At 42.7% G+C, this 27,814-nt stretch overlaps 1 pseudogene across 1 annotated transcript; it reads right to left on the bottom strand.

The window, feature by feature from the left end:
- Positions 1 to 14,856: 14,856 nt before the first annotated feature.
- Positions 14,857 to 16,250, bottom strand: LOC115832528 (annotated as a pseudogene). Its single transcript, XR_004028053.1, has one exon. The product of XR_004028053.1 is annotated as a dynein light chain 1, cytoplasmic-like (transcript).
- Positions 16,251 to 27,814: the final 11,564 nt, after the last annotated feature.

The following is a 27,814-nucleotide window of genomic DNA, read 5'->3' as shown; positions in this document are numbered from 1 at the left end:
AAACATTTATACAGGATTTGCTGTTTGTGATCTCATACTTTGTAGCAGCCATGTACTTAGATAGATACATATTAGTACTCTCCTTGTAATGAATGTTTGTGTGTTTTTTTAACTTCAAAATGATTTATATTGGGAGATAAAATGTTGCGTCATTCTTTTAATATGCAGCCTAAACACTAGATAACTGTAAAACGAGAAGAAAAGGGAAAAAAAAATCAATGTATAAATTTTGCTATACCATCAACAAAATGACAGCAAACCTTCTATGTCCAAACATTTAAATATTTTACTGTCCAAATGACTATTTTAGCAACAATGCCAAGAAAGAGTCTAAAAAGATTGTGGAAATTGGCTTAAACTAAAATCTCGTGACTTCCCATCAAACTCCATTTTCTTAAATAGTGAAGAAAGAAAAAAAACAAAACTAGTTTTGAGGCATATTTAGGCCCTAATGCTCAGTATGTATTGGGCACTTTGTATGTATGTATGTATGGTATGCTCAGTGTATATTGGGCACTTTGTATGTATGTATGCTCAGTATGTATTGGGCACTTTGGGAGGATACAAAATGGAAGAATAAAGATGCCTCGAGCTTACTAATCATTTTTTTCTTTTCTTCTTCTTTTTTTTTTTTTTTTTTTGAGACAGACTCTTGCTCTGTCATCCAGACTGGCATGCAGTAGTGCAATCTCGGCTTACCTCAGCCTCTGCCTCATGGGTTCAAGCTATTCTCCTGCCTCAGCTTTCCGAGTAGCTGGGATTACAGACTCACACCACCACGCCCAGCTAATTTTTGTAGTTTTGGTAGAGACAGGGTTTCACCATTGTTGGCCAGGCTGGTTTCAAACTCCTGACCTCAGATGATCCACCTGATCATAATATATGAATTATATTATAATTATGAATTATAATTCATAATATATGAATTATTTATGGAAATTTCATCAGAAATTTTATAATCTCACATCATAACACGAAGAAGATAGGTGAGTGTATAGTATACTATGATAATTTGAGAACATTAGAGAGAGCAAGTAAGAGACAGCACATAACTTTTATTATGGTATATTGTTATCATTGTTCTATTTTATGTTATTGTGGTTAATCTCTTGCTGTGCCTAATTTATAAATTAAGCTTTATAATATGTATATATAGGAAAAAATAGTGTATATAGGGTTTGGTACTCTGTAGTTTCAGGCAGCCACTGGGGGTCTTGGAAAACCCATAGAAAAGTGGGGACTATATACACTATTGGCTTTTCTGGTTCTCCAGACGTAAAAGGCAGATCATGGGACTTCTTGGCCTCCATCATGTGAGCCAATTCCCAATGTGTGTGTGGGTGCGTGTGTGTGTTTGTGTGTGTAATCTCCAGTGGTTCTCTTTCCCTGGAGAACTCTGACCATTAAAATATTTTGGTACTGAGAGTGGTTCTAGAGGAACAGAAAGTACTGATAGTCCATGGAGTGAACTGTTTCTAGAGATACATAAAATATCTGCATTGAATACTCCTAACTAATGCTTATAAGAAGCAAAGAGCTAAGTAACTCTGTATATGACACTTTTGAACATTTCTGGAAAACGGAAAATAAGGAATATAATGACATTGGTTTGTTGCTTCTAATGTAGGACCAAGTGGTAAAAGAAAAGGAGGGGTTCAGGATTCAAATTTCCAGCTCACGCACTGTATAACTGACTTAAAAACTTGTAGTTGTGCCCTGAAAAATCATTAACTCCTGTAGCCACAGGGCTAAAATTGCTGAAAATCAAACCCAGGATCTCATTGTGCGATTGGCTGAATTACAAAGCAAGTTGAACTCCCAGCCTCACGTGGTATCTACTGTTAAAGTGATGGCATTGGTTGAGAAAAAGTGGGATCCTGTAAGATGGGATGGGGATATGTAGGAAGAGCCTGATGAAGCTACAGACATTGAGACCCTAAATTCTGATGCGTCGTCTTTGCCAGTGGAAGAGGTTTCTCCATCCCCAGCAAAAGTAACCTTCCCAATCCCAGTGAAAGTGGCCTCCGCACCCTGAATAGCATAGGTCTCCCCACCTCTGGTGGTAGCAGCCTTCCCACCCACAGTGGTTTCAGTATTTCTACCTCAGTCTGAGGTAGTTAACCCTGAGGAAGTAGTAATGGCTTCCTCTGAGGCAGTTGCTATGCAAGACAGTGCTGGTTCTCCTCAGGATCTAATCTACCCCTGCCATCCCTGAAGGACCTACTTTGAGTTATAAAGTATGACCCATGAGAAGGTGCACTACACTCCAAAAGAACTACTTGAGTTTTCTGATTTATATAAGGAGAAGTCTGGGGAACATATATGGGAATGAATATTAAGAGTGTGGGAGAATAGTAGAAGAAACAAAGTTGAATCAGGCTGAATGTATAGATATGGGCTCACTAAGTAGAGATTCTGCATTTAATATTACAGAAATATTACATTATTTCTAACTCGGAGAGTTAGAAAGGGCTCTAACAGTTTGGTTGGTTGCTGAAACATGGGTCAAAAAGTGGCCCACCAAGAGTGAGTTGGAGATGACTGATCTCTCTTAATTTAATATAGAGGAATGGATTCAGAGGGTTAGGGAGATTAAAATGTTAGAGTGGATTTGTCATTTAAGACCTATTTAACACACTGGGTGGGTCCAGAAGACATACTTTTCACCAATACTTTGAGAAATAAATTCATAAGGGGAGTCCTAGCATCCTGGAAGAGCTCCATGATTACTCTTCTCTGTAGGATAGACCTTACAGAGGGAACCACAGCCATTCAGTTGGAAAATGTAAATAGAGTGAGAGTAATTGGATCTCAGGATGACAGGGGCCAAGGGTCAGCACTCAGGTAACAAAGGCAAAGTGGATGTAGTTATTGTAATGCCCAGCAGAGTCAAAGCAGCAATCAGCATAGTCTGACACACAGGGACCTATGGTGTTAGCTAGTTAACCATGGTGTTCCTAGACGTGAAATAGATAGGAGGCCTACTAAATTCATACTTGGTCTGTATGAGCAGCAAAGTTCCAGGTGAAGTGGAAAAAAAAGCCTAAATTGAATTATAAAACAGAGAATCATAAACCCCCATTCGATTCCCAGAGTTTAGCCAGTTTATAGACCCAGAGCCCTTTGGACGAAGAGCAGTCAGGTCCCATCAAGAGAAGACCCTGGTGCACTACTGAAAATTGATACTGTTAATCTTTATCCCAGCTTTCTCCAAAGGGACTTACACAATTTTACCAGAGTAACTGTGCATGGGTTTGTGGTGGGGGGGCGGGAGGTGGTGGCAAGGAGTGGGTGGAGGAAATCAGAACTTTAAGGGACTACTGGACACTGGCTCTGAACTGACAGTGACTCCAGGAGACCCCAAGCATCACTGTGGCCCTCCAGTCACAGTAGGAATATATGGAGGTCAAGTGATCAATGGATTTTTAGCTCAGGTCCTAAAGTTTTAGCTTTAGGAGGTTTAGCACAGTACATCCAGTGAGTCCTCAGACCTATCCTGCAGTTTTTTCTTCAGTTTCAGAATGCGCAGTGGAAGTAGACGTACTTAACAACTGGCATAATCCTTACTTTGGTTCCCTGACCTGTGTGTGGAGTGAGGACTACAATGGTGATAAAAGCCAAGTGGACTGCATTAAAACTACTTCTATCTTGGAAAAGTGTAAATCAAACATAATACCACATCCTTGGAAGGGTTGTAGAGATTAGTGCCACCATCAAGGACTTGAAAGATGCAGGGGTGGTGATTCCCATCCCCATTCAACTCTCCTATTTGGCCTATGCAAAAGATGGATGGATTTTAGAGAACAAGTGGATTATAAGCTTAACCAAATGGTGACTTCACTTGGAGCTGCCGTAGATATGGTTTCATGGCTTGAGCAAATTGACACATCTCCTGGTACCTGGCGGGCAGCTATTGATATGGCAAATGCATTTTTCTCCATCCCTATACATAAGGCCCATCAGAAGCAGTCTGATTTCAGTTGGCAAGGTCAGCAATACACCTTCATGTTACCTCAGTGATACATCAAGTCTCTAGCCCTATGTCATAATTTAGTTAGCAGAGATCTTGTCTACTGTTTCCTTCACAAGATATCACACTGGCCCTTTACATTAATGACACTGTTAAAAGGAAAACTTTAGCCAAATTAAATTTAAGAGTTTAATTGAGTAAAGAATGATTCGTGAATTGGGCAGCACCATGAGCCAGAGTAGGCTCAGACCCTAGTGCACCCCTGTAGCAGAAGGTTTATGGACAAAGGAAAGTGGTGCACAGAAAATCAAAGTGAGGTACAGAAACAGCTGAATTGGTTATAGCTCAGTGTTACCCGTATTTGAACACAGTTTGAACAGTTGGCCATATCTGATTGGCCAAAACTTGCTGATTGACCTAAGAGTAGGCTTCGGTCTATATACAACTCCATTTAGGTTATAGTTCATGATGTACACAGACACCTTTAGGCTGAAGTTAAAATATGTAAGGAAGAAGGTTTAGGCTAAACTTGATTTAACAACATTATACTGATTGGACCTAGTGAGTGAGAAGTGGCAACTACTCTAGACTTGTAAAACAGTTGTGTTTAAGAATGGGAGATAAACCTGACTAAAATTCAGAGGCCTTCTATCTCAGTTAAATTTCTAGGGGTTCAGTTGTGTGAGGCATACTGAGATAGCCCTTCCAAAGTGAAGGATAAGTTGTTGCCCTTGGCACCCCCTACAGCCAAGAAAGAATTGTAACCTTTAGTGGGCCTATTTAGATTTTAGGTGCAACCTATTCCTTATTTGGATTTGTTACTCCAGCCCATTTACCAAGTGACCCAAAAAGCTGCTAGTTTTGAGTAGGGCCCAGAACAGGAAAAGGCTCTGCAAGAGATCCATACTGCTGTGCAAGCTGCTCTGCCACTGGGGCCATATGATCCAGCCGATCCAGTATTGCCTGAAGTCTTAGTGGCAGACAGGAATGCTGATGCAGTCTTTGGAAGGCTCCTGTAGGTGAACTGCAGTGCAGGCCTTTAGGATTTTAGATCAAGACCCTGCCATTTTCTGCAGATAACTATTCTTCTTTTGAGAGACAGCTTTTGGCCTGTTACTGGGCCTTAGTAGAACCTGAGTGCTTGACCATGGGTTACCAATTACTGTGTGACCTGAGCTGCCCTTCATGAACTGGGCATTATTTGACCCACCAAGCCATAAAGTTTAGTGTACACAGCAGCACTCCATCATCCTGTTGGTCAGGCTGGTCTCGAACTCCTTTTGCTTTTGAACGTCCTAGTCATTAATATATGGCTCTGAAAAGGGGGAAAAAAAGAAAAATAAATGGAGTAGGGGGTGCTAGCCCTTTTAATCCCCTGGAAGTTGCTTCAGCAGGAGGGGGAGGGGCATACAACAGTTGAGAGAGGTCAACAATGGCTACCTGCCTCTTTGTCTGCACCTTTGTGAATCAGAAACAGCAATTAGTGATTAAAGTCCAGATCCCTGATATTTGGAGGAAAGGGCATGGCTGCTTGCCAAAGGGCTGGGTGGTGGGGGATGGGTAGCTGCTACTGTGCTAAGCTGAAATTGACCAGAATTAACTGCAATTTACCATCCAAGCCTTCCCTGGAAGCTACAAGCCTTCAATAGACACTAGAGTTTCAAAATAGGTAAGACAGATTCCCTCAGTGCAATTGTTGTCAAATTAGGGAGACAGATTTCAGGTGCTGTCTACTCTGCTATCTTCCCAGAGTCCTCTCTTCTAATAATTTTTTGAAGGTGGGATTCATTAGAGACTATTTCCTAACTGGTGGAAGTAATCCAACAGAAAAAACATAATAGTACAAAAGAAACTGCTTATTACAGACATCTGTCCTTGAGAAAGGCTGAAGATAGGCTTTAGAGGTGTTCATCTTTGCTAGGAACATCTTTTGCTTTTGTGTACTGTAAAAGGAGAAAAGAATGTGGGCAAAGAAAGTCAGAATTGAAATGAGAGAAAAGAATGTTAGAATGGGCTAGTAGATTTAGTGGGGAAAGAAAAGTAAGTCCCTGGGATTGCTTTCACTTTTTCTATAGAATACAAGAGAAAGTTACCAGCTGAGAGTGAGGTGTAAAAGATACTAAGGGATTGTGAGAAGTTTGAGAAAAGAGGAGAACACACAAAATAGCCATTTCTTGAGAGCAGAAGATCAAATGTATTAAATACGTGTATAAGTTTGTTATGTAGAATTGATTGCTCACTTGAGATTTGGAGTGAGAATCATCATGGCTGTATACTTTGATCTGTTAGTTACTTGTGGGAAAGCACAGACTAGGTGGGCATTTAGGCTTAACTAATGTGCAGACATCACTAACTGTCCCCCAAATAGTCACATCCTCTTTTCTTTTAATAATAGAATGCCCTGAGTTTTAGCCAGTTGTCTTATTTCATTTGTGCTGCTACAACAAGATATCTGAGACTGGGTGACTTATAAAGAACAGAAACTTACTTTTCACAGTTCTGGGGGCTGGGAGTCCAAGATTAAGGAGCTGATAGGTTCAGTGTCTGGTGAGAACCTGGACTCAGCTTCCAAGATAGCGTCTTCTGGAAGGGAGGAATGCCATGTCTTCACATGATGGAAGGAATGGAAGGGTTGGAAAAGAGTGAACTTTCCCCCTTCAAATCCTTTTATAAAGGCATTTATCCATTTATAAGGGCAGAGCCCTCATTATCTAAATAACTCCCCAAAGACTCCACTTCCCAGCCAATCCAATAGGGTGTGAAATGTGATGTGTGCAACTCCTGAGTCATCTTCATAAAGAGGAGACCAGTTGCCCTGATCTCAGTGAGTGACTATGATGATAGCCCATTGAATCTAAGGGGTTCAATGGGATGTGTGTCTTTGAAAGGACAATAGATAATGAAAAAAAAATAGACTCAGTGAATTGGAAGTTGTAATGAAATAAAATTTTGAATTGAGATATTAGATAAATTGAGAGGTGACAACGTGCTAGCAGCCCTTGCTCGCTCTCCATGCCTCCTCGGCCTGGGCCATGCTCGAGGAGCCCTTCAGCTCACCACTGTGCTGTGGGGGCCCCTCTCTGGGCTAGCCAAGGCTGAAGCCGGCTCCCTCTGCTTGCAGGGAGGTGTGGAGGGAGAGGCACGGGCGGGAACCGGGGCTGCACGCAGTGCTCACGGGCCAGTGCCAGTTCTGGGTGTGCACGGGCTCAGTGGGCTCAACAGTCAAAGCGGCCGGCCGGGGGCGCCAGGCAGTGAGGGGCTTAGCACCTGGGTCAGCTGCTGCGGAGGGTGCGCAAGGTCCCGTAGCACTGCCGGCCAGCCCGCGCTGCGCTTGAATTCTCGCCGGGCCTCAGCCGCCTCCCCACGGGGCAAGGCTCGGGACCTGCAGCCCACCATGCCCAAGCACCACCCCCGTGGGCTCCCGCGTGGCCTGAGCCCCCTGCCGCCCCCTGCTCCACAGTGCCCAGTCCCATTATCCACCCAGGGGCTGAGGAGTATGGGTGCGTGGTTCAGGACTGGCGGGCAGCTCCACCGGCGTCCCAGGCACAGGATCCACTAGGCACGGAATCCACTAGGCACAGGATCCACTAGGTGCGGGATCCACTAGGCGAAGCCAGCTGGGCTCCTGAGTTGGGTGGGAAGTTCCAGAACTTTTATGTCTAGCTGGAGGATTGTACATGCACCAATCAGCACTCTGTATCTAGCTTGGGGTTTGTGGATGCGCCTTGGAGAACCTTTATGTCTAGCTAAAGGATTATAAATACACCAGTCAGCACTCTGTGTCTAGCTCAAGGTTTGTAAACGCACCAATCAGCACTCTGTGTCTAGCTCAAGGTTTGTAAACACACCAGTCAGCACCCTGTGTCTAGCTCAAGGTTTGTAAACGTACCAATCAGTGCTCTGTGTCTAGTTAATCTAGGGGGACTTGGAGAACTTTTACATCTAGCTAGAGGATTGTAAATACACCAATCAGCACTCTGTGTCTAGCTCAGGGATTATAAACGCACAAATCAGCACCCTGTCAAAACAGACCAATCAACTCTCTGTAAAATGGACCAATCAGCGCTCTGTAAAATGGACCAATCAGCTCTTTGTAAAATGGGCCAATCAGCAGGATGTGGGTGGGGTCAAATAAGGGAATGAAAGCAGGCTGCCCCAGCCAGCAGTGGCAACCTGCTTGGGTCCCCTTCCATGCTACGGAAGCTTTGTTTTTTTGCTCTTTGAAATAAATCTTGCTGCTGCTCACTCTTTGGGTCCACACTGCCTTTATGAGCTGTAACACTCAATGGGAAGGTCTGCAGCTTCACTCCTGAGGCCAGCAAGACCGTGAACCCACCAGAAGGAAGAAACTCTGAACGTGTCCAAACATCAGAAGGAACAAACTCCGGCCACACCATCTTTAAGAACTGTAACACTCCCGTGAGGGTCTGCGGCTTCATTCTTGAAGTCAGTGAGACCAAGAACCCACCAATTTCGGACAGAAAAATCACTTGAAAGATAGGGATAGTGATCAGAGAGTGAAGTGCTTGGATCAAAGAGTATAATTATTGGGCAAATTTATGCCTATAGAAGTGGGCAGCTGTGAGATTTTTAAAAAATTAGAGTTGAGGTCAAGGAACTAAGAGGCCTCATTGTTGATTTGATCATACATCAAGATTGGTGATGTGAACCCTGACTGTCTGAGACAGGTATCAGTTAATTTAGAAAGTGTATTTTGCCAACGTTGAGTACGCGTGCCCATGACACAGCCTCAAGAGGTCCTGATGACATGTGGCCAAGTTGGTCAGAGCAGTTTGGTTTTATACATTTTAGGGAGAGAGGAGACATCAATCAAAATAAGATGTAAAGTGAACACTGGTTCATCTGGAAAAGCAGGACAACAGGGAGGGGGTTTCCAGGTGATAGGTAGGTAAGAGACAAATGGTTGCATTATTTTGAGTTTCTGATTAGCCTCTCCAAAGGAGGCAATCAGATAAGCATTTATCTCAGTGAGCAGAGGAGTGACTTTGAACAGAATGGGAGGCAGATTTGCCCTAAGCAGTTCCCAGCTTGGGTTTTCCCTTTAGTTTAGTGATTTGGAGGCCCAAAGATTTATTTTCCTTTCACAGTGACAGGAGTAGGGATGAATAGAAAGAGAGCGAGGTGCTAAAATCCTCAGTGAATAAGGAGAGGCTTAAATGTCAGCAGTATAGCAATATTTGGGGTTGTAGCATCTGATAGCATTAAATCAAAGGATTTAAATTTTTGAAGAGGAAAGAGAACAACTTATAAAGCTGCAGTAGGAATCAAGAAGGATACTGGTCTTATGTCTCATCTTCAAGCCCAGAGGTGCATGGTATAAGAATGGGAAAAAACAAAAACAAAAAAAAACGCATCCCTTGCAGAGGACTGCAGGGCAACCAGTGCCCTTAGGGAACAATTGGCTTTCAGTCAGGGCATGAAATTAAGGGAAAGCTCAGAGAAAATATTATAGATGTTGGTAAGAGATCATGAGTCTCTGAGGGCACAGGAAGTGTTCAGGCAATTAGGAACAAGTGGGAGAAGGGGCCATATTCATGGATCAATTGAGGTAGAATGGTGAGAAGTGTTTGAACCTCTACTGGTGCAAAAGGCAAATGGACATGTGAGACATGTTGATACAGTGATCAGATTAGGATAATTAGCATATTCGCATATTAAACATCCCAAACATGTATTTTTTTTTTTTTTTTTTGGAGACAGGGTCTCGCTCTGTTGCCCAGGCTGGAGTGCAGTGGCACCATCTCAGCTTACTGCCTCCCGGGTTCAAGCGATTCTCCTGCCTCAGGCTCCCGAGTAGCTGGGACTACAGGCGCCCGCCACCACGCCAGGCTAATTTTCTGTGTTTTTAGTAGAGGCGGGGTTTCACCGTGTTAGCCAGGATGGTCTGGATCTCCTGACCTTGTGATCCGCCTGCCTCGGCCTCCCAAAGTGCTGGGATTACAGGCATGGCACCACGCCTGGCCCCAAACACGTATTATTTCTTTGTGTGGGGAATGTGTTTCAATATCCTCCTTCTAGCTATTTCAACCTATATACAATATTATTGTTAACTATAGTCATCCTACAGGGTATAGGACACTAGGACTTGATCCTTTTATCTAGCTGTAAGTTTGTATCCTTGAGCAAATCTCTCCCTTCCTCTTCCTTCCTCCTACCCTTCCCAGCCTCTAGTATCCTCTGTTCTACTTTTTACTTCTATGAGATCCACTTTTTTTAGCTTCCACATATGAGGGAGAACATGTGGTGTTTAACTTTCCCTTCCTGGCTTATTTCATTTAACATAATGTCCTCCAGTTCCATCCACGTTGCTGCACATGACAGGGTTTCATTCTTTTTTTTTTTTTTTAAATCACTGAATAGTATTTTATTGTGTATATATACCACATTTTCTTTATCCATTCACTGAAATTTATTCCTAGGTATTTTATTTTTTGTAGCTATTTTAAATGGTTTTCTTTCTTACTCAGCTAGTTCCTTGTGTATAGAAACACTACTGATTTTTTATATTAATTTTGTATTCTGCAACTTTACTGAATTCATTGATTGATTAATTCTAAGAGTTTTCGTAGAGTCTTTAGTTTCTTCTCCGTATAAGATCATGTCATTTTCAATGTCTCCTTTCTAATTTGGATGCCCTTTATTTCTGTTTCTTGACTAATTGCTCTGGCTAAGACTTCCAGTACCATATTGAGTAAGTCTGGTGAGAGTGGATATCTTACCTTGTTGCAGTTCTTAAAGAAAAGCTTTTAACTTTTCCCTGTTCCATAAAGACCTTAGCTGTAGTTTTGTCATATATGGCCTTTATTGCGTTGAGGTACTTTCCTTCTATACCTAATTTATTAAGATTTTTCTATCATAGAGGGATACTGAATTTTATCAAAAGCTTTTTCTGCATCTATTCAGATGATCATATGGTTTTGTTCTTCATTCTGTTGCTGTGATGTATGACATTTATTAATTTGCATTTGTGAAACCATCCTTCTATTCCTAGAATAAATCCCATTTGATCATGGTGTATTATCTTTTTGATATGTTATTGGATTTGGTTTGCTGGTATTTTGTTGAGGATTTCTGTGTCTATGTTCATTGGGGTATTGGCCTGAAGTATTCTTTTATTGTGTGTTCTTGTCTGGTTTTGGTATCAGGGTAGCTGGCCTTACAGCATTAAGAGAGAGTTATAGAATATATAGAATGAGTTAGGAAGAATTCCCTATGGTCAATTTGTTGAGGTAGTTTGAGAAGAAGTTATATTACTTCTTCTTTAGATGTTCAGTAGAATTCAGAATGTTAACACCATCTGGTCCTGGACTACTTTTTGTTGGAAGACTTTTTATTACTGATTCAATCTTGTTTCTTATTATTGGTCTGCTCAGGTTTTCTTTTCTTTCTTTTTTTTTTTTTTTTTTTGACATGCTTCTATTACAGAGGATGTTCAGGTTTTCTATTTCTTCTTGGTTCAATCTTTTTAGGTTGTTTGTGTCTAGAAATTTATCTGTAACCTCTAGGTTTTTTAATTTATTGGTATACAGTTGTTCATTGTAGTCTGTATGATCCTTTGTATTTCTGTAGTATTCGTTGTGACATCTCCTTTTTCTTTTCTGATTGTATTTATTTAGGTCTTCTCTCTTTTTTCTTAGTTATTCTTGCTAATGCTTTGTTGATTTTGTTTATCTTTAAAAAAACAGCTTTTGGTTTTGTTGAATTTTTAGTCTCCATTTTGTTTATTTCTGCTATTTTTATTATTATTTCATTCTATGAATTTTGGGTTTGGTTCTTGCTATTCTAATTCCTTGAGGTGCATTTTTCAGCTATTTGGAATCTTTCTACTTTTTTCATGTAGGCATTTATTGTTATAAATTTGCCTCTTAATACTGCTTTTCCTGTGACCCATAAGTTTTGGTATGTTGTGTTTCTATTTTTATTTGTTTCAAGGGATTTTAAAATTTCATTCTTAATTCCTTCACCCATTGGTTGTTCAGCAGTATGTTATTTAGTTTCCGTATCTTTTTATAGTTTCAAATGTTCCTCTTGTCATTGATGTCTGGTTTTATTCTATCATGACTAGATAAGATACCTGATATGATTTCATTTTTAAAAATTAAAAAAAATTTTTTGAGACTTGTTTTCTGTCCTAACATATGGTCAGTCCTGGAAAATGTTCCATGTGCAGATGAAAAGAATGTATATATCTATATAGATAGATATAGATATAGACATTTTTTTTAAGATGGAATCTCGCTCTGTTGCCCAGGCTGGAGTGCAGTAGTACAATCTTGGCTCACTGCAGCCTCCACCTCCTGAGTTCAAGCGATTCTCCTGCTTCAGCCTCCAAAGTAGCTGGGACTACAGGTACATGCTGCTGCACATGGCTAATTTTTGTATTTTTTTAGCAGAGTTGGGGTTTTACCATGTTGGTCAGGCTGGTCTTGAACTCCTGACCTCAAGTGATCCACCTGCCTCGGCCTCCCAAAGTGCTGGGATTTCAGGCGTGAGCCACCATGCCCCAAATAATGTATATTCTACAGCTGTTGGTGAAGTATTCTGTAAATGCCTGTTAGGTCCATTTGGCCTATGGTACAGTTTAAATTGGATGTTTCTTTAATAATTTTCTTTCTAGATGATCTGTCTAATGTTGAGAGTGGGGTTTTAAAGTCCCCAGTTATCTATAGTGGAGTCTATCACTCCCTTTAAATCTAATATTTGCTTTATATATCTGTTGGGTGCATATATATTTACAATTGTTATATTCTCTTACAGAATTGGTTCCTTTATTAAGATATAATTAATGTCATTCTTTTTTTCTTTTTACAGCTTTTGACTTGGAGTATGTTTTATCTAATGTAAGTATAGCTACTCCTGCTCACTTTTGATTTCCAGTTACAAGGGGTGTCTTTTTCTGTCCCTTCACTTTCAATTTTTGTGTGTCTTCACTGGTGAGGTGAGTTTTTTTTTAAGTAGCATAAAGTTGGGTCTTGTTATCAATTGTTTTAATCAATTCCTCCAGTCTATATATTTTAAATGGGGAATTTAATCCATTTACATTCAAAGTTATTATTGGTAGGTGAGGACTTACTTCTGTCATTTTATTGATTGTTTTCTGGTTTTTTTGTTTTTTGTTTGTTTGTTTGTTTGTTTTTTGAGATAGTCTCGCTCTGTCACCCAGGCTGGAGTGCAGTGGTGCAATCTTGGCTCACTGAAAGCTCCACCTTCCGGGTTCAGGCCAATCTCCTGCCTCAGTCTCTTGAGTAGCTGGGACTACAGGCGCCCGCTGCTACGCCCAGCTAATTTTGGCTAATTTTTTGTGTTTTTAGTAGAGATGGGGTTTCATCGTTAGCCAGGATGGTCTCGATCTCCTGACCTCGTGATCTGCCCGCCTTGGCCTCCCAAATTGCTGGGATTACAGGTGTGAACCACTGCTCCCGGCCCTGTTTTCTATGTCCTTTGTTCCTTACTTTCTTTCTTATTGTTTATTTTTGCAGTTGGTTTTCTATAGCAATAAGGTTTTCTATAGCAATAAGCTTTGATTCCTTTCTTTCTCCTGCATGTAGGTAAATAATGGTGGTAGTTGTGTTTTCACTTCCAGATATAAGATACCCTTGAGGGCTGGTCTGGTGGTGATAAATTTCCTTAGTTTTTTTCTTGCCTATGAAAGATTTTCTCCTTTATTTTAGAAGGATAGCTATGCTAGGTATAATATTTTTGACTGGCCGTTTCTTTTTCTTTTAGTACTTTGAATATATTATCCTATTCTCTTCTGGCCCATAAGGTTTCTGCTGAGAAATGCTTTGTTAGTTTAATTGAGATTCCCTTATATGTGTCTTGATGTTTTTCCTTTAATGTGCCTTGGAGAGGATCTGTTTGGGGTTCTTTGATCTTCCTGAACCTAGATCTCTGTCTCTCTCCCAAGAATGTTTCTTTTGATTATTTTATCAACTATGTTTTGCTCACCTTTTCTCTTTTTTTCCTTCTGGAATGCCCATGATACCCATAAATTCTGTGTACTTTCTTCATTCGTTTTTATTCTTTATTCTTTATCCCTTTTTTTTAATGGTCTGCGTATGCTATTTCAAAATACCTGTCTTCAGGTTTAGAAATTCCTTTCTCTGGTCTAGTCTGTTGTTGAAGCTCTTAAGCATATTTTGTATTTCATTCATTGAATTCTTCAGCTCTTGGATTTGTTTGCTGCTTTTTATGATATCTTTTTGTTGAATTTCTCATTCAAATAATAAACTGATTTTTGTGATTTCATTGAACAGTCTATCTGTATTCTCTTGCATCTTATTGAGTTTAAGATTATTATTTTGAATTCTTTTTCTGTCATTTCATATTTTTTATTAGAGTCTGTTACTAGAGAAGTATTGTTTTCCTTGAAAGTGACATGTTTCTTTCCCCTTTTCATGGTTGATGTGTTCATACATTGATTGCTACACATCTGGTGGAAAAGTTATGTTTTCCAGTTTTATGAAGAAAGCTTCACAGGGAAACACTTATTTGTACCAATAAACCTTTGGGTGTCAGTTCAGTGAGGTGCATTGACCTTGATTCTAGCTATGTACAGTAGTGTACTCTCCATTTAGTCTCTTCAGCTGTAGTCCATACTAGTGGCATTTGTGTGTTTCTCAGTGGTCTAGGCTGAGAGAGTTTGTGATAATGATGTGGCTTTGCCAGAGTTGGGCTTCCCAGACTGTTTCTCAAGCCTGGTGTGTGTGTGTGTATGCACACAGTGGGTCAGCCAACTTGGGGTTTGGCTCACTGTGGTTTAGGTCACAGGGTTGTTACCCTGGCTGGGAACTTGCACACATGGTTGCTCAGTTGGCCTTGGGGTGTGCCTGCCAGGAATGGTTTGTGGGACTTTTTTTTTTTCCACATCTGCAACATATTTATTTTTTAAAGGAATGGATTTTGAGAGAAAACAATGTGGGGCAGAAGTATGGAATAGAAAATAAATACAAATGTAGGCTATTTTGCTAATTGTTTTATAACCACAACAAGCTAGTACAGAGAATGCCCTGTACAAAACACAACAAAGGTTCAAACATCGAGGAGTTCCCTTAGCAAGGCTGAAAATTTCAGTCTCTGGTATTTGGAATTTAGGCTGCAGTCCTTGTTTTTGGGTGGATCACTGGGTGTGTGGCACAGTCCATGCATTTAACCAGATTTGAACAGAGGAATGGCCACTTGGCCCAGGTAGAAGTAGACGAAGTGTTTGGTTTCACGTGTCACGTAACTGCTTAAGCTCCTCCCCACGATGCAACGTCAGGTGGGATTGTACTTCTTGTCACATTCCTTCTTGATATGAGCCGCAATGTTCTTCTCTATGTTGTATTTCTCCAGCGCCTGAGTAGCGCACTCCACTGAGTTCTGTTGCATCTCTTCTGACATGTCCGCATTTTTTATCATGGCCTTTCGGTCGCACATGGTTACCATGGAGAAAGGGGCTGGCCGACTGCAACGGTCTCCTGGGAGGTGCCAGCACAGCTCAGGCCCGGCTGGAGCTGCCGTTGGTACCAAAGCCGTGGTGCATCTCGGTTTGTGGGACTTTCTTCAGCCCAGGGTGTGGGCACACAGCTGCTTGGCTGACCTGGTGATGTGTCTGCCAGGGGTGACCCACAACATGCTTTCTTTGGTTTAGGATGCAGGCATAAAGCTGCTTGGCTGGTCTAGGGTGTGTCTGCTCTGGGTGATTCACAGAGTTTCTTAGGCCCAGGACACAGCTGCCCAGTTTCTCAGTTGGCCTGGGGCATGTTTGTTGTGGGTGGTCCCTGAGGTTTCTCAGGCTCAAGGCATGATCACATGGCTTCTTGGCTGGTGTGAGTACACATCTGCTGAGGATGGTCCAGGGGGCTGTTCCTCTGGCTCAGAATGCTGGTACACAACTGTTTGATTGGCCTGTGGACATGGCTGCCATTGGCGGCCCATGGGGCTGATTTTCACGCCAAGGATGTAGGCACAAGTCTGCTTGGCTGGCCCAGGGGCACGTCTGCTGGGGGTGGCCCGCAGGTTATTTCTCAGATCCAGGGCATGGGTGTATGACTGCTCTGCTGCCTGGGTTGGGCACAAGGCTATTTCTCAGACCTATGACATATCTGCATTGCTGCTCAAATGGCCTGGGGGCATTTCTGTGGGTGGTGGCCCATGAGATTGTTTCATAGGCCTGGGCAAGGAGCACAGGACTGCTTAGTCAGCTTGTGGTTGTGTCTACTACAGGCAGCCTGCAGGGCTGTTTCTCAATCTAGGACACGGACACACAGCTGGTCAGTTGTCCTGGGGGATGACTGTCAGGGGTAGCCCACAGGGCTGTTTCTCAGGTCTGGGATTCAAGTGCATGGCTGCTCAGCTGGCTCAGGGGCACGCCCACAAGGGGCAGCCTGCGGAGCTGCTTTTTAAGTCCGGGATATGGGCTCTTGGCTGCTTGGCTGCCCTGGAGACGTGCCACCAGTAGTGACCTATAGGACTCTTTCTTAAGCTCTTATCGGAGACACAGGCCCACTGGGCAGGTCAGGAGCATGACTACTGGGGGCAGGGGTGCTGCAGGGCTAGTTCTAGTGTAGCCACTCTGCTGGCCTGGGGCATCTCAGCTCCCATATGTGGGAGGACACACACTGGTTTGGCTAGCTCATGGACAGTTTGCCCTGGGCGAGACTGGCAGACTGTTTCTCTAGCTGGATGTATGGTGGTGGGAATTGGTTTCCCTGCTTTGCAGGACCAGAGTTACAGCTGATCCTGGGCCCAAGCTCTGCACAGCTAGGGCTGTGGCATCCAGCTACCCTTGTGGGCTTGGCGTAATGAAAATGGAGCCCCAGGGCTGGGGTGGCTGCTGACCCTGGGAGGAGGGTGCACTCCACAGGTGGCTCTGCTGTCAAGATGGGGCTATGCTGCAGCAGCTTCGCTCACAGGGAGTGGGTGGGGGTGGGGAGTGCACACCTTACACTCCTAATCCAAGGCAGTGCAGCTGCATGAATTCCCAGCAGCTCTCCAAACTGGGCTCAGGGCTTGTGAGAACTGTGGGGTTCTCCTGTAGAAAGTACTATGGGTGTTTGTCAAGACAATGAAGGCTGGTGGGGATCTGCTTACCTTTTCTCCACAACAGGAAGTCCCTCCTGTCTTCAGGCCAATCCAATTTTGGAAGAGCAAATGGGGCTGTAGAGGCCAGGTGCCTCCATGCTGCTCTTCCGGACTTCTACCACCGAAGATTCATCTCACTCCCCCACTGTACTCCAGTGCTCTCTCTTCGACACTCCAGTCAAAGTGAGCTGTTTATTCATTGCCTTGGGCTTTTCTTGTTGGGAGGGACAAGCAGCAGGTGTCTCTAGTCAGCCATCTTGCTGACATTACTCCTGGCTCCAATTCTCTTTTTTTTTTTTTTTTTTTTTTGAGATGGAGTCTCGCCTTGTTGCCCAGGCTGGAGTGCAGTGGCGCAATCTCAGCTCACTGCAACCTCTGCCTCCCGGGTTCAAGTGATTCTCCTATCTCAGCCTCCCGAGTAGCTGGGATTACAGACGTCTGCACCATGCTCGGCTAATTTTTTGTATTTTTTTAGTAGAGATGGGGTTTCACCATGTTGGCCAGGCTGGTCTTGAACTCCTGACCTCAGGTGATCCACCTGCCTCGGCCTCCCAAAGTGCTGGGATTACAAGCATGAGCCACCACGCTCAGCCCTGGCTCCAATTCTTTACCCCTCCCTAAGTGCATACTCTTTCCTTGTGACTCCATAGTACACTAAATAGGTGGAGTATGTTTTCCTACCTCTTTATTCTGGGTCTGGCCATGTAACTTGATTTGGCCAATAGAATGTGGGAGAAGTGATAGTGTGCTTTTTTTTTTTTTTTTTGAGATGGAGTTTTGCTCTTTTTGCCCAGACTGGAGTGCAATGGCACAATCTCAACTCACTGCAACCTCCGCCTCCCGGGTTCAAGCAATTCTCCTACCTCAGCCTCCCAAGTAGCTGGGATTCAGTCATGTGCCACCATGCCCGGCTAATTTTTTGTATTTTTAGTAGAGATGGGGTTTCACCATGTTGGTCAGCTGGTCTCGAACTCCAGTCCTCTGGTGATCCACCTGCCTCAGCCTCCCAAAGTGCTGAGATTACAGGTGTGAGCCACCGCACCTGGCCAGATAGTGTGCCATTTTTAAGCCTAGGCCTCAAAAGCTTTATGTGTTTCCACTCTCATTCTTCCCCATGAAAGTGACCAGACAAGCCTGCTGGTTCCTAGAGGAGGATGAGAGACACATAAAGCAGATCTGTTCTAGCTTAGATGCCCCACCCACGCATGGCCTGGAGCAGAGCTGCCTGCCAACACTTAGACACCAGAGTGAGCCCAGTCTAGGTCAGCCAACCTCTAATAGACTCACAGATGTGTGACCTATAGTAGAGAAATAACTGTTTTGTAAGCTACTGAGATGTGGGGTGATTTGTTACACAGAAATAGCTAACTGATATAAAATATAAGGCATCAAACATAGAACATGGCATATGGTCATTACTCAATTGATATTAGTGTTCCAGTTATTATGGTTATGTCACAAATTACCTCCAAAATTATTGGCCTAAACAACCAGTTATTAAGCTCACAGATTATGTGGATTGGCAATTTGGATAGGGCACAGAGGGAATGGCTTGTCTCGGTTCTTTGGTATCTGGTGCCTCAGCTGGAAGACACTGAGTCTGAGGGCCGAATCATCTGCAGGTTCACGTACTTACGTGTTTTGGTTGATTCGGGCTGTCGGCTGAGACTTTCGCTGGGACTGTCAACTGGAACACCTACATGTAGCCTCTCCATGTGGCCTGGGCTCCCTCACACATGATGGCTGAGTTCCAAAGGTGAATGTCCTAAGAGAGAGCCAGGCAGAAGCTATATCCTTTATGACCTAGACTTGGAAGTCACATAGCATCACTTCTACTATACTTTCTCAGTTGAAACAGACATAAACCAGTCATAACCCAGATTAAAGAGATGGGAAAGAGACCCCACCATTTGATGGCGGATAGAAGAAATAACATGTGAAACTGAAAATATTGCTGTTCATTGCATTCATTTTGGGAGAACACAGTCTGCCATAGTTAGGCACTTTTATTATTTCTACTATTCTTGTCAAACAGATATACTGATTTTCTCTAAATCCACCACTTATACTTAATTCTGCCTCCTTTATTACATCATAGTGTTCTCTCTACTTGGAATGTACTTCCTTCCTTCACCCTGCCTTGCTCTGCCTTTTGAAGTGGCACCCTTTCCTTCAAGAGCTAGCTGAAAGCACATCCTTTCTCTCAGTCTTTCCCCTGGTTGTAAGAGGTAATTTGATTTCTCCCTGCATTTCCAAAATCCATAATTTTAGCACTATTTATTTAGCACTTGTTATCTATACCTTGCATTATACATTGTCTTCTTTTTTTTTTTTTTTTTTTTTTTTGAGATGGAGTCTCGCTCTGTTGCCCAGGCTGGAGTGCACTGGTGTGATCTCAGCTCACTGCAACCTCCGCCTCCCGGGTTCAAGCAATTCTCCCTGCCTCAGCCTCCCGAGTAGCTGGGATTACAGGCGCCCGCCACTACACCCGGCTAATTTTTGTATTTTTAGTAGAGATGGGGTTTTGCCATGTTGACCAGGCTGGTCTTGAACTCCTGACCTCAAATGAGCCGCCTGCCTTGGCCTCCCAAAATTCTGGGATTACAGCCGTAAGCCACCATGCCCGGCCTACATTATCTTCTTAAATGTAATTCATTTTGAGGGCAAGAAAGACAATATTTTCAAGTTTTAGTGTGTACTGCTTAGTAGTTAAGACTAATTATTTTGCTAATCTTAAGAATTCCCTAGGCCGGGCGCCATGCCTCACGCCTGTAATCCCAGCACTTTGGGAGGCCGAGGTGGGCGGATCACAATGTCAGGAGTTCGAGACCAGCCTGGCCAACATAGTGAAACCCCGTCTCTACTAAAAATTAGCCAGGCATGGTGGCACATGCCTGTAGTCCCAGCTACCCAGGAGGCTGAGGCAGGAGAATCGCTTGAACCCAGGAGGTGGAGACTGCAGTGAGCTGAGATCGCACCACTGCACTCCGGCCTGGGTGACAGAGTGAGACTCCGTCTCAAAAAAAAAAAAAAAAAAAAAAAAGAATTCCCTAAATGATTTTTGTTTTTGTTGATGAGGGTAATATTATAGAGTGGCCAAGAATACTGTGGTCTCATGACAAATGCAGCTTTATAAGCAAAGGTGAAATAGTCATTGCTGGAATATGCAGATGTGGCCCAGCCTCCCAAAGTCATTCCTAGGAACATTTCTGTATGTACTTGCTTACAATAGACATATTACCTTTTCCTAAAGTTTCAAGATTAAGGATGTGCTCATTCTCCATAGGGCCTTCCTTCATTCCCTCTTCACTGGTTTTGGTTTTCCATTTGTTGCTCCTCTTTTTTTCCTCTCAAATACCTTATTGTTTCCCACAGGCTTATCTGTTTTCTTACCCTTTATTGATACTGGGATTAATATGAAATAGCAGAACATTCCATCACTGCCCCTATATTTTCTAACATATGGATTCATGTTTCCATAAATTCTATGCATCTAATATTTTCATGCACATCTTTAAAGAATAGATCTCCACAAGCTCATAATTTGGGTACCAGCTATAGAACTGAAGATGTCATATACTGTTGTGTAGTTTTCACACTGCATAAAAGGACTCTTTTATAAAGGCAGAGATGAAATCCAGCTTTTTTTTTTTTTTTTAGACAGAGTCTTGCTCTGTCACCCAGGCTGGAGTGCAGTGGCATGATCTCGGCCCACCACAGCCTCCACTTCCCAGGCTCAAGGGATACTCCCACCTCAGCCTCCTGAGTAGCTAGGACTACAGGCATGTGCCACCATGCCCGGCTAATTTTTGTATGTTTTGTAGAGATGTGGTTTCACTATGTTGCTTAGGCTAGTCTCAAACTCCTAGGCTCAAGCAATCTGTTAACCTTGGCCTCCCCAAAGTGCTGAGATTACAGGCATGAGCCACTTGGCCCAGCAAAATCCACCTCTTGATCTACCTGCAATATTCTCTATGTTCTGGTGTGGAGCTTTGTCAGCCAGAAAGTGGGGTGCCCTTTTGTAACTCAAACAAAGAGGTCAAGTGTGTTGCTCTTGGCTCTGACGGTAGATTTGCTATCAAAACTGTCTTCTGAATGGGTGCTTCTAGAGGGTTGGGACCATATCTCATTTATCTCTATGTCCTTTCAACCTTATGGGGGGCTTAGAGACATTTATTGAATTACTACTGTATTGCTCTGCAATTATTCCTAAAGATGACAGAGTGCTCCGAAGATACTAGTTATAACTGTCACCTGAAATGGAATTGACTCACTCACAACCTTCCTGTAGGTGGCAGAAAACCAGAGAGCTTAAAACCATGAGAGCTTAAACAAAGATTAGAAGCAGAGATAAAGACAGTAAGTTCCACCATTATCTTTATGACTGATGGGCAAATAAACTGACCTTCTGTGCTTCAGTTTTTTTTTTTTACATATACCTGTAAAATGAGGATATTTACAGGTATAAAATATTTAGTAACCCTCCTTTGTAGGGTTATTACAAGGATTAAATGAAGTAATGTATATAAAACAAAGCAGAGTGCTGGCCATTGCTCCTGTCACTGTTGAGTAATGTAGAGGAAAGCACATTGAGCTAGCAAAAGAACTCACCGGCTAAATGTTAAATATGTAAAATTTGATAAGAGGTTTTATAGTGGAATGTATGTATTTTGTGCCTTATGTTTAATTAGAAGAAATAAAATGTGTTAAGAGGAAAGACTAGTTAGAAGGAAGGCTCTTGCTCTGTCTTGCTCTGTCACCCAGGCTGGAGTGCAGTGGCATGATCTCGGCCCACTACAAGTTACTGTGATGATGAGGATGATGCTTATTGTTCCGAAGGTCAACTTTTGGAGGTACTGTCTCCACATCTATCAGGGCACATTAAAAATACTTCTAACTAGAAACAAGTACTTCCAAAAATCTACTGCCAAGATCTAGAGGATTTTGTATTTTGTATATATCAGTTACTGCTGTTCCTAGTTCTCTCTTGTCTGAGGTGGGATTCCAGAGGTAACACTGTTGGGAAGCTGAATTAGCTTTGCCGTCATTGAAGCATTAAATGGTTTATAAAGAAAATGTCTCAGAGCACAGATAACTCAATTCTGGGTTGCAGAGATGAAAAAAGCATTGCCTTCAAAATTCCATCCCTATTTGACCATGCTACCTTGCCTCAGAGAACATTCCCCGATGGAAGCACTGTCTGCCTGCAAGTAGAAATCCCATTACTTGAATATTTTTGGAAAGGGGTCAAGGACCTTGAGTAGAAATGAGGTCCTTGCATTCATTTAGAAGTAAGTCTTCACCTTTGTGGCATGTCCTGGGGTTTTCCTCTTATTTTTCTTTGGTTATGCAGCTTTCAATTTTTTAAAAATGTTTTTATTGACAAGTCATAGACTTTCTTGTTAGCTTTTCCTAACTCAATTCTGGGTTGCAGAGATGAGAAAAACATTGCCTTCAAAATTCGATCCCCCATTTGACCATGCTGCCTTGACACAGAGAACTTTCCTCAATGGATGCATTGTCTACCTGAAAGTAGAAATCCCATTACTTGAATATTTGTGGAAAATGGTCAAGGACCTTGAGTAGAAACGAGGTCCTTTCATTCATTTAGAAGTAAAAGCGTTGGCCGAGGGTGGTGGCTCACACCTGCAATCCCAGCACTTTGGGAGGCCAAGATGGGCAGATCACAAGGTCAAGAGATTGAGACCATCCTGGCCAACATGGTGAAATCCCGTCTCTACTAAAAATACAAAAATTAGCTGGGCATGGTGGTGCGCACTTGTAGTCCCAGCTACTTGGGAGGCTGAGGAAGGGGAATCACTTGAACCCAGGAGGCGGGAGTTGCAGTGAGCCGAGATCACGCCACTGCACTGCAGCCTGGGTGGCAGAATGAGACTCCATCTCAAAAAAATAAAAGAAGAAGTAAGTGTTCACCTTTGTGGGATGTCTTGGGGTTTTGCTCTTATTTTTCTTTGGTTATGCAGCTTTTAATTTTAATGTTTTTATTGACAAATCATAGACTTTCTTGTTAGCTTTTTCTAAACTGAGCAGCAGACTGATGTCTTGGGTACTCATCAAGTTCATAATTTAAAAATCTTAGGAAAGGATATATTGGTATAGAACTTTTTATATGGTATTTTGGTAGCAAAATAGCAACTTTTTAAGAAAAACATCAGGGTTTTTGATAGGCTACTTATAGGATAAACATGACCAGGTTCCGCATTTCTAAATCATTGATTCTTTTTCCTTTGTTCCACCATTCAGTCTGGTCACTAAGTGCTTGCATTCTTCCTTTGTGCGGAACCTTTCTTTTTCATTGCAATTGTCATTCCCTTATTAGAAGTTGTGATATTGTCAAATAAATATTGGGCCTTCTTCCTGTTTCCTGACATACAGCTTCTAAAACCCTTAGAATATGGACTGTTAAGGGTATCTTTTAGGTGCTAATGATATGACTGGTGGCTGGCGGCCCCTAGATAGCTTCAGAGTGGGGTCTGGTTACTGGAAAGACTGAGGCATGATTAGAGGGTTGAGACTTTCAGCCTCATACCCCGATCTCAGAGGGAGGGAAGAGGGGCTGAAGGTTGAGTTGATCACCAAAGGCCAACGATTTAATCAATCATGCCTGCATGATGAAACTCCCATAAAAACCTAAAAGGACTGGATTCAGAGAACTTCTAGGGAGCTGAACATATGGAGGTTTCTGTAGGGGCATGGACACTCTGCCCTCCTTCTCCCACACTTTGCCCCATACATCTCTTCCATCTGGTTATTTATCTGTATCCTTTGTAATATTCTTTATAAAACATTAGAAAACAGTGTTTTTCTGGGTTCTGTGAGCTGCTCTAGGAAATTAATTGAAACCCAGCAAGGAGTACTAAAAACCCCTATTTATAACCAGTTAGAAACAAGCACAGGCCACAATCCATGGCATCTGAAGTGGAGGGCATGTTGGGGACTAAGCCCCTCAACCCGTGAGATACGATGCTATCTCCAGGTAGATAGTGTCAGAATTGCCTGTTCACTCCAGGTGGATCGTGAACTGGAGGACACCCGGCTGCTGTCCACTAGAGAATCTGCTGCAGAATCCACTGCAGAATTGCTTGATTTCTGGCGAAAAACTCCCACACACCTGGTGCCAGAAGTGCTGAGTGACTGTGTGAGAGTAGAGAACAGGAAAAATATGTCTTGTGTTGTTTTTTTCTATTTCTAGAGTTGGTGTCAGAACTGTTGCATTGAGGAACCGAGTAAGAATGGGGAAAAGTACTTTGGTGTTTTTCCTATTTCTCCTTACAGAAGTGTACTGAGTAAAAGGGGATAGATTTTTTACTGCTAGCAAATTAGAAGGAAACATGCTTGCAGCACTCCTGACAGCACTAACCTTGGAGCTGCAAAGAGAAAGAAAAGCAACAGTAGGGAGAAGACTTTCCAGACTGCAGATCCCCAGTAATGGAAGCAGGGGATTGACTTCAAGCGATTACAAACAAGTTTTATTAGAATGCAAAATTAAATTTCAGTCATTTTTAATTGCATATTGATTTGTGTTTGCCGATTCATATTATTTTTGGTGTACTTTGCCACACACGGAGAAAGCCAGTTCTCTTAATTAACTATTGCTTTTTTAATCAGGAGGACAAATCTAATAAATATAACACATTAAAAAGCAGCACACAAGTATTAAAGGCAACCAATGAGATATGCAATAGGAGTGTGGGCAAAAAGCAATCGACCTAGGCAGATAGAATTGGAGACTGTTTCAGATCTCTAAGATATGTCCCTTTCTCTGCCGCTGCCACCAGGTTAGTCTAGGCTCTCAGGACTTCATGCCTGTTAGTGAAGAAGAGAAGAGACGAGAGAGGGTAAAGGAGGGGGGAGGAAAAGAGGGGAGAGAAGGTCATGACCCAGTGGGTTTGCTTTCCATAGGTGGAGAATAGATTGTATCCTGTTCCTGTCCATTGACCTAGACTGTGGCAGGGCAGGAAACTATAGGTATTTGGACCTTAATGCTTTCTGAAAATTTTATCTGTAACTTTTGAGACCGCTAAGAAAATTGTGAGTTTTTGTTAGCTCTTTGTTGGAGATTTAAGGCAGATTTCTCTTCTGTTTGTAAAAATTCTTCAATGGGTCCATGACAGGATAAGATGGAATGAACTAAAAATTACTTTGCATAATAAAGGTGGCATATAATGGAGACTCATTTTACCTCCCATCAAGTCATTTTGTCTGCCATTCCACTCAGTGGGTCTGTGAAGGATGATGTCAAGTCAGAAACAGTCAATTCACGTTGGTAAAACTCAGAATTTCTAATTGTGTGACTCATTTTACTCACTTCCCCACACTAACCAAGAACTGGAACACATTGTTCAGGTGGCTGGGATTTACTTGGTGATTACTCTGTCAATATCAAGGAAGAAACTGAAAAATTAATTGAGGGCCATAGAACAATAAGGTTTGGCTCTTGTGTCCCCACTCAAATCTCATGTTGAATTATAATCTTCAGTGTTGGAGGAGGGGCCTGGTGGGAGGTGACTGGATTATGGCAGGGGGATTTTCCCCTTGCTATTCTCATGATAATGAGTGAGGTCTCACAAGATCTGCTTGTTTAAAAGTGTGTAGCACTTCCTGTTTAGTGCTCTCTCCTGCTCTACCATGCTAAGACACGCTTGCTTCCTCTTTGCCTTCTGCCATGATTGTAAGATTGTAGGTTTCCTGAGGCCTCCCAGCCATGCTTCCATACAGTCTGCTGAACTGTGAGTCAATTAAACCCTTTTTCTTTATAAATTACCCAGTCTCAGGTGGTTCTGTTTTTTGAGACGGAGTCTCTCTCTCACTCAGGCTGGAGTGCAGTGGCATGATTCTTGTGCCTCAGCCTCCTGAGTAGCTGGGATTACATGCACGTGCCACCACACCCATCTAGTTTTTGTATTTTTAGTAGACATGGGTTGGCCAGGCTGGTCTTGAACTCCTGGCCTCAAGCAATCAGCCCATCTCAGCCTCCCAAAGTACTGGGATTATAGGCATGAGCCACTGTGCCTGACCTCAGGTAGTTCTTTATAGCCTTGTGAGAATGTACTAAAAAATAGAGCAACTTTCATTAAGGAAGACTCCATTAGTCTACTTTATGGGCAATTTATGTTATTTTCAATAGTGTTTACTTTAGAATTTAATCCCCATTAAAGATGAGATTTTCAGAAGAGTTTTCAGTTTTCCTCTGGCAGTTAAAGAGACAATGGTCTGGAACTTGAGGACTTAGCCCATTTACTCAGGCTAGGGCCAAAGGAGAAAGATGTTTGAAAGGGATTTTCTCTGTAAGGTAGGTATGTTCAATGAACTTTAGGAGGAGGAATGGGGCTGGGCATGGTGGCTCGCGTCTGTAGTCCCAGTACTTTGGGAGGCCAAGGTGGGAGGATTGCTTGAGCCCAGGAGTTTGAGACCAGCCTGGGCAACATAGTAAGATCCCCATCTCTACCATTAATAAAAATTAAAATTAGCCAGGTGTCACCTGTAGTCCCATCTACTTGGGAGTCTGAGGTGGCAGGGTTACTTGAGCCCAGGAGGTCAAGGCTGAAGTGAGCTGTGATCATGCCACTTCACTGCATCCTGGGTGATAGAGCGAGACTCTGTCTTGAAAAAATTTTTAGAAATAGAAGAAAGAAGAATGTCTGATACTCAGTTAAAAAAAAAAAAAAAAAAAAAAAAACTTCAACAGTCTTTTATTACCAAACTAGCACAGGATTAACTCTAACCCAGCTAACAGCAAAACAGCATCAGTAACAAGATCAAGGATGGAGGTGCAGGAACAATAAAGACTGTCTCCTAAAAAACCAACTGGAGGCTGGGGGCAGTGGCTCACGCCTGTAATCCCAGCATTTTCGGAGGCCGAGGTGGGTGGATCACCTGAGGTCAGGAGTTCGAGACCAGCCTGGCCAACATGGTGAAACCCTGTCTCTACTAAAAATACAAATTATTTTTTATTAGCCAGGCATGGTAGTGCGCACCTGTAATCTCAGCTACTTGGGAGGCTGAGGCAGGAGAATCGCTTGAACCTGGCAGGTAGAGGTTGCAGTGAGCCGAGATCATGCTACTGCACTCCAGCCTGGGCAACAGAGAGAGACTCTGTCTCAAAAAAAAAATAAAATAAGATAGAAAACGAATTGCGAAAATATATACATATTTGCATAAGTTTTTTTTTAAAAACTAAAACTTTTCAGTGTTGCTGAAAAAATATCGCAAAGTGATTGCAGTCCACAAAAAAACAGCATTTGGCAGTTCATGCTGCCTTAAAAACCCCAACTCAGGATAACTCTAGGAGAAGCTCACCCCCGCATTTAAGAAAAATGTCTTTTCTCCTCTTCCTTGTTCAAATTCCACTGCTTATTCCATAAAACAACCGAAGAATAACAAGACCCAGGTCACTTTTCTCAGCCCCTGTCTATCTGTTAAGGCTCATACCACGGACTATTCCTTAGGAAACTTCACCTCCCCTACAATCAGGAAATGGAGCCCTGATTTCTGGGCTAGATTTCTGGAAACCTGCAGAACAGCCTCATGCTCCCTTTATGGAGGGGCCTGAGGGCTCCTTAAATGATCAAGGGGGCAGTGTGCCTGGCTGGGACTGGAATGCCAGCCAGGCTGGGAAAAGGGTTCCTTTCTTTTTTTGAGATGGAGTCTCGCTCTGTCCCCCAGGCTGGAGTGCAGTGGCACGATCTTGGCTCACTGCAAGCTCTGCCTCCCAGGTTCACAACATTCTCCTGCCTC

This window comes from Nomascus leucogenys, chromosome 22a (genome assembly GCF_006542625.1).
Source record: "Nomascus leucogenys isolate Asia chromosome 22a, Asia_NLE_v1, whole genome shotgun sequence".
NCBI lineage: Eukaryota > Metazoa > Chordata > Mammalia > Primates > Hylobatidae > Nomascus > Nomascus leucogenys.
Note: the sequence above shows the minus strand (reverse complement) of the source record. Positions and strands in the feature narration are given on the sequence as shown.